General features: G+C 47.5%; 1 protein-coding gene across 5 annotated transcripts in view; it reads right to left on the reverse strand.

Annotated features, from left to right (window-relative positions):
- The window catches only part of LOC120907155 (cardioacceleratory peptide receptor-like), a 50228-nt gene extending 46088 nt beyond the window's left edge, over positions 1 to 4140 (reverse strand). For 2 of the 5 annotated variants that reach the window (XM_040319050.1, XM_040319048.1), the window contains exon 1: positions 2917 to 4139. The gene's annotated coding sequence lies outside the window, so the exon portion shown is untranslated. Of the gene's footprint in view, positions 1 to 2916 lie in introns of all 5 variants that reach the window. The other 3 variants (XM_040319049.1, XM_040319045.1, XM_040319047.1) reach the window with 3 other exon arrangements.
- Positions 4141 to 7796: the final 3656 nt, after the last annotated feature.

Below are 7796 nucleotides of genomic sequence, written 5' to 3' on the forward strand. Positions count from 1 at the left end.
TTTTTTTTCCTCTCCCGCTTTTTGCTAGCTTTTCTTACTCCATACCTCCTGGGATAGGCTGCTCCCAAGACACTGTTTTTGCTACTTCCATCTCAAGTATACCCAGGCAGCCAACGAAACACAACTGCAAGCGTAGCAAATGATTGTAATTTAATAATCGGTCGGTATTAAAACTTATTTAACAACAACAGCAAAAAAAAAACAGCAGCGAATCCCTCCTTCCTGTGCTGTCCCTGCGAGCGTGGCCGAGCCGTGGTGGGGACTACAATTATCGACTGACTGCAAACAAGCGCTGTCCGTCGATACAACGTATCATTACGAACCCGATTGTATCATTGGCTGCGATGATTCCCTGCCCGTACGGATTCAATTATTTTGCACAAACCCGGATCGGATCGTGTTACCTCCATTGGTCCGGGACGAAACATTGTTTATTGTGATGTGTTTTCTTTTTTATTTGATTTGGCCAAATCGAACCAGTAATAACAAGGGGGGGGGGGTGCTTCATGTGCTTCGATAGCAATTACATACGTTGGCATGGCTGCTCTTTCTCTCTGCTGATCAAACTGTTCGCGCAACAAGTTGGTTAAAATTAATTGTTTAAATAAGAGCCATTATGGGTGGGACTAAATTATGCAAAAAATGTTTTAAAATTGGGCATCGGACAATTATTTGACTATTATTTTAATTATTATTTTAAAAGTGTAAAACCAAATTTTAGGTAGGCTGAGGTGAATTTTTCGCAATGTTCGCTTTACCTTTATCAATGCAATGTTTGAAATCTTGCATCTTCGTGAAGGGATTGAACATCCCCTCCTCATCTGCAATTCATAATAGCACTTTACCCAACCCTTCCCAAACTGCATTTTTACCCCTGGAATATTCCCCACTGGATGTCACCAAGAATTTACGCTTGATTCGTCACGGCACAGCAACACGTTGCCTTTTTGTTGTCCTCCCCTCCTTCCCTCCCAATGCTCAATCACGCCAAAGCCTATCGGCGAACCCGTGCGTACGGCGCTTTACGGCCTTCACTTACAGGTGTACCGGGTATCGTAAAAGCATCACCCCTTATCGTAACAGTGTCATCATTACACACACACACAAAAAAAAGTCCCACATGCCAACCAGCGCGGACACACCGACACAACGGCTAAATAAATAACCAAATAAACCGGGAATGCAAAAAACCAAAAAAACAACCACCGTTGTGCCACACACACAATCCGGTTTTTATTGAAATGTGTCTTTTTATGGTCACACCGACGACGGATCACCCCCGAAAGCGATCGGACACCGCACCGTTCCCGCGGCTAGCTGCCAAATCGTTCCCGGCCCCACCACTGCCTGGACCCATTGGTTTGGCGGGTGTTTGCGAATGCATTGCATAAAATTAATCTTCAAAAACGGATAAAATATGGCGCTTTATTGAAGTGTGGCGTTGAGCCCGGAAAGCCCCCCTCTCTAGCGCACACCACTCTAGATGCACCGCCCCGAGATGCACCACGGCGCGTCACCACGGTATCGCTTCATTTTGGGTTTGCGTTTGCATGCCACAGCTGGAAGAAGCTTTCTGTGGGTGATGACGGTTTTTTAGGACGCTTTTTAGGTTGCTTCATTTTTTGAAATATTTTATGGGACGTACGGTTAAATTTTTCATTCACACCGTGGCACTTCATAAACATTGCTGTACAATGCGGTGGGTCTACAGCGGCGGTAGGGGGGGTGCAAGAAGGATGGTAATAAAATGAATAATAGATTGCAGCATGAATTTAAGCGAGTGGCCGTGCCAAAATAAGCGACTAAATGGGTGATGAGGTGTTTGGGAATCGGTTTATTATTGCTTCACTGTTTCGCACACAAACGGGCTTTTTTGCTTTGCTGTTTTAATTATTTAATCATTTTAAGCAACTTTCGCAAAAGCTCTTTTGTATTTGTAGCTTAATATTTTTATAACAATGGCACTCATTAGCTCTAAATCTAATAAAGAATCCAATTGAGAAAATATGCAAACGTTCATCAGGCATTCCATGTTCATTTCCACCCATCTCCCTCAACATACTGCCATCACCATCAATCCTCCCAAACACTGCCAAAAAAGCCTCTCGTCAAAAAGCAACAGTTAAACGTTGAATTATTAATGCAACTGCAACTCAAAACTCACATTCTTCAAAACCCCGGTAGGAGCAAACCCCTTTTCCCCCCAAAAACACAAACAAAAGAAGACGAATGGCTCTCAAGCCGAGCAACATGGCACGAAAAGATGCAATTCACTCGCTTGCCGCATTTGCAGTTGCATTTGCAGCAAAACAGCCGTCACCACCACCCCATTCATGACCCACGCCAATTACAACACGACCAGGACGGCACCCTGCCGTCGCCTGCTATTGTGTTAGTCTGCGAGGAGGGTGGAGCGAATGCTGTCGGCACACATTACTGCACGGAATCTGTCAAGACCGTAACCTACAACTGCATTTAAAACAGATTTATGGGAACTAAACAGCCACGGTGGAATTGTTACACCCCTCTCAGGGTGTAGTCGTGGGCTGCACCGTCGACTGCCGGTGCTGGTAGCTGAACTGCTTTCGTGAACTGCAGAGCAACACATCGAAACAATTGCTAACTGTTTCCTTGTTGCCTATGCTATGAGCTCAGCCACCAACGCCAATTACGCTCGTCACTGTACTACTCGTACTCGATTGAAGCTGACGATTTAACGGCCATAAAAGAAAGCGTATCATTTATCGTTGTTTAGGGCAGGTTGTTTTACAAATTGGACCCAGAAGGCACGCAAAACTGTTCGACATTAACACCCTGATGGGTTAATGGTGCGAGTAGCACGGTTTTAATTGCTGCTCCTCTTCGTGCTGCTGCACGGTTTTGGGTGCGTGGCATTTGTGCCGCGAATTAATTTACCTTCTCAGCACACGGCAGCGGCTGCAACCTTTCCGCCACGCAGAACAGATTTACAATAGTACAATAGTACAAACGTTTAGCGATTTAGTGTTGTGTAACCATAAGCACGCATTTACACATTAATAAATTACACAAGCACACACTCACACGCTTCATGCGTAAAACGGTTTTGCACAAAATCTCAAAAATTTGCTCACTTTTTACGGGCTCACACCACGAACGATAATTTACGCACACCACTTTGAGGAAAAATCACTTCCTTCCTGAGCGGCGCTTCACTTCCCAACTGTTAAGCACTTGTTAAATTCACACCACTTTGCTGTATCACTGTCAGACTGAAATCCTTCCGCTCTCACAGTAGCTTCCGGGCAATTTATGGACACCTAATTTGTCGCTAATTTCACACCACCCTGATGACAGTACCATTTATCGTCCTTTAGGTATGCATCCGCACGCGACCTCGGCCTGCCGTCGATTTCAGCACCATCCACCAGGAAATCGCGTGCTATAGAAGTTTTCAATCCCGTAAGCCCCAATGGGAAGGTGGCGGGGTGAAAGGCTTCTAGGCTTTCCTTCTACATTTTACACCCCCCCACAAACTTGTACAAGACGTTTTTCGTGCTTTATGAAGCTTCGTGCCGCTTGCGTCGTCGAACGATACGCTGGGATGGAGCGCGACCGTCACGCTTCCGCATGGTGTTTGATGGATTTTTGGAACTCAACTAAGTTATCTTCCATCCTGCGCTAGCTGACACCAGCATCATCGTCGCGGGTACTGTTTACTTTTGCAAATATGATTCTGCTTTGATCACCGCTCACAGCAAACTTCATCAATCACCACCTGTAACACACCGGGCAACACCTGTAACGCACGCACGGTTTGGCATTCTTTTACAGCACGCACGCACGCACCGAGCACAATTCGTACGCAGATGGAAAGGACAAAGTTTGCTACCAAAAAAATATGCCTTTTTTCACACTCTCGCCTGAAGAATGACACAAACAGCTGGGTTTTCTGCGGAACAAATTTAACACACTTTTTTTTTAATCGTACATATTTTCCACAAACACACACTGCTTGCTTTCACTTCACGCAAAGAACGTCCGTACGCAGTAAACACAAACATGCACGCGGTGTTCGCGTACGCTAGCTGGCTGCGGACAGCGATTTGCCCGGCACGAACGCACAAACGTCAGTGAGCGCCGCGAAAGCGTCTTCGTTCTCCGATAGCGCGACTGATGATGTTTGGAACCGACGATGCCGACGATTCTTGCTTCTTCCTCCTCTGCCCCGTACGTGGTGCTGTGATCCCGCTCACGGGCGACGCGCTCGGCGTGCGCTCGCTCGCACACGCTCAGCAGCAAAGCCACCCATCCGTCCCGTCCCCGGGGTCCCCGGCACCGTTTGTTTTGGCATGCGTTGTGCTTCGCGCGTTTCTCATCCACAGCTGGATGGTGGATTTTCCTGGTCAATGTGGCGAGATGGCAAGGGTGGCAGATTTTTTCCTTCCACTTCTCTCACTGCTTTGCACTTTGCCTGTCTTTTCTGCTTGTTGTTCACAATTTTCACACGCCGGAAAATTGTGGCAAGGAAAGGTAACACGGCTTCGCTGGTCTGACATCGGGGTCATTGGATTGCGCGTACACAACTACAAACGGTTTCCGTTTCGAGCGGAGATTAATGCAATGCAAACAAACACAGACCGAGCGTCAAACCTGGACCACTGAGTTGTGTGTTGTGTGGAAAATGCTTTTGCTACAAATTATAATAAGAGTGTGTTCGTCCATGTATACCGAAAGTAAAGAGCGCTATTGAAAAGGAACAACAAACCAAGATTCAGCGCCAAGTATGATGCGAAAGCAATATAGTCTGATCGATAAAGTGCTCATCTTCGACACAGGATAACGTAAGTTCAACTCCCGCAGCAGCATCCAGGAGGGGGATGGTTATATTGAAATAATGTTTCCTTTCTTTCTCTAAGCTAGATAAATTAGTGCCAAAAAACATGGCTATTAAAAAGGGTTTAAAATAACCCTCCATGGTTTAGATTATTGGCATAATTCTATCTATTAAATTGTTCTGTTTCGATTTTTCAAACATTGTATTTGTTCTTAAGATTGTCCCCTATAACCCATGCGTCAAATTATCGCATTATAATCCCCTCATAATGTACAGTCACAGCACATTCGCTCCCTCTTCTTCTCTCTACTGCGCCCCCAAAATCCCACTTCCCGACGACCATACGGAACCATAATCGTGAGCCGACCAAACCGACCAAACGGTGAGCCTGTGATACCACCCAACCCGGCGGCCACGAACAGCTTGGAAAGGGCGCCCCCCGGGCCCTACGGCCGAAGTCGGCACGCGGAGACCGGAACGCAAAAAAGGGATCTGAAGCTGATGATTAATTTATGATACACGCGGTTTCTCGTTCGAATCGGATGCCGCGAGAGTCACTTCCACTGCGCGAGAGAGAGAGAGAGAGCTCGCGTGAGAGCGTGCTCACAGAACTACCGCTTGCTCACTATGGTGGAATTGCGCGCGTACTTGAGTAGTGAAATGTTTCACGCTCACTCGTGAAATGTTTCAGCTCTCGTGAACGAACGCGATGCACTGCGAGAACGGGTGCAAAAGCAAACACAGACGCAGGACAACACGCTCACCACCCCGCCCGGGCGTGTGTGTGTGCTCTCATGCGGTTGAATATCCGACCCGAACAGAAAAGGATTGGAATGTATGTTCGACGTTGTTCGTTCGCACATAATTCATGCTGCGCCGACCGGCCGCTGATCTCGTGCGAAACCGGCCTGGCTAAAAAAAACCCCGCGCGCGAAAGGGCACGGTGGGTAGGTTTCAAACGCCTCCCGCTCGGGTGTGTTGGTCAAGCAGAGGCAAACGAGCATAAGCTGCAGACCCAACAGACCAAACGAAACGAAGAGAAAAAGGGTGGAAAAGAAAACGGAATCGTAAAGTCCGCAACGCCCGAAGAAAATCAGACCAGAATCAGTAATAAGATGATGATGTCGGGTGATGTTGCACGTCGCCGCATTCGGATCTCTCACGTTCCGATGCTCGCCGGTGTTCGCCGACACAGCAGCAGCACACAAAAAAACCCATCTCCCACTGAGTGATGCGGGGGAGAGGGGGATGGTAGGGCTCTATGGTATGCCATGACACGATCGCGCGCGGGTGCGTGCAATGCGTCGTGCAAGGGCACACTTGTTGATGATGAGATTAAGATTTAGATGCTCAGGCTGGGTCGCACTCGCCGGCTGGGTCCGGGCGGTGTGGTGTACGTGCGAAATGTGTCTTAACTATCGGACACTATGCGGCCAGTGCAACGCCATTGTCCGGCAAAACCCATCACGGTTCGTGTTCCATTTCAGGGATCGCATCGGGGCTGGCGGTGGCTAGGTAGATGTCACCCCAAAAAAGGACACCGCAACGCACGGAGTCCGCGGTCCGGGGGGTGTAGCCAGCACGGGTTTTGCGAAGTAAATCTCATAATGAGCTTCAGTTGCCTCATCCACACACACCGCTCGATGGGCAGCGTAGACTGGGTAGGTGCTTTCGAGAACATCGTTTTTATTTTAACTTCTGCTCATCATCTCTGCGGCAATGGTCGAGCGTAATAAAAGCGAAACTAGTTCCCTTCGCCCTTGGGCGTGTGACAAAAACCGTTCTGGAATATGTTGCTTTCAGCCCTCCCCCCTCCCGCCGGTAACGCTAGAATGGCAACACTTCGTCCCGGTCCAGCTTCTAGCTTTGGTTCGGTCTTAACGCCAGCTTTTCCTATATGGTCATGAGGGGCAATGTAATGGAGCTGCCGGTTTGTTGTGGTTGGCTGTGGTCCAAGATTTTTGATACCAGTCCCGTTTTGTGAGCATCGGACCGGTATGCATGATTTATCGTCTCAAGTGCTTTCATTGGACCGCATTATTTGTTTCGTGATGTGGAGTAATGCTTTGAATCCTTTCCAACTGTCTGTCAAAGCGTATGCAAAGCAAACTATGGCAAACTGGTGCCTAGCATAGTTCATCAGAATTCTTTTTTCGATGTTCATTTAACCAGGCTAGACAACGAAAATAAAAGATAAAATTATCCACAATAATGTAACAACCCACTTGAACTGTCATTTCCATGCACGAATGATTCGAAGCGCGGTACTTCGCTGTATTCATCATGTTTAGCACGATTAACAACTTAACTCTTTTACCGCGTAACACTCCCCAAGGGTTGCAGGTCAAGGGACTCATCTGCTGCCACTTTTGCTTTAAATGCGTTTAAATTAAACAGTTCCGAGGAACAGCTCTCTCCACATATGCTACATACATCCAGCGCGATTTCAGCACTTCACAGTGCCATTATTACCGCCGCATACGGGCTGAGAAGGGCGAACGCGCGAATTTCCATTTCCAATAAATACCACCACAGCCACGAAACATCACGACCGACACGATTTGTCACAGTTGAATGGTGTGTTCTGGCAAAAGGTGAAGCACAAAAACCGCTTTTACACACTTTCTATCTATCTCTCTCACTATGCTTTTGATCACACGAACGCTTCGCGTCTTTGTTCCAATTTCCAAATGCTCGTTTTGATATGCACGAAAGCACATTAAACACATTTCAATCGCGCCCTTCGCCTGGTGCTGTGGGGAAGAAATTATTTGAGGAGGAGGCCATAAATATGGCTCAAACAACCGCTTCAGTAGGTCCCATTTAAGGAAGTTTGGCACTTGAGCGGACGTGCGCCTGTGTCCGCAGCAACATGGCCAAGGCAGACAAACATTCAGGTTTAAGGTTTTACTGGAGCGTCCTCGTGCCGTATTAGATTCGCCCAATGCTAATAACACTCTCGATGCGTGTACAATTATGA

Source organism: Anopheles arabiensis, chromosome 2, assembly GCF_016920715.1.
Source record: "Anopheles arabiensis isolate DONGOLA chromosome 2, AaraD3, whole genome shotgun sequence".
In the NCBI taxonomy this organism is placed as follows: domain Eukaryota; kingdom Metazoa; phylum Arthropoda; class Insecta; order Diptera; family Culicidae; genus Anopheles; species Anopheles arabiensis.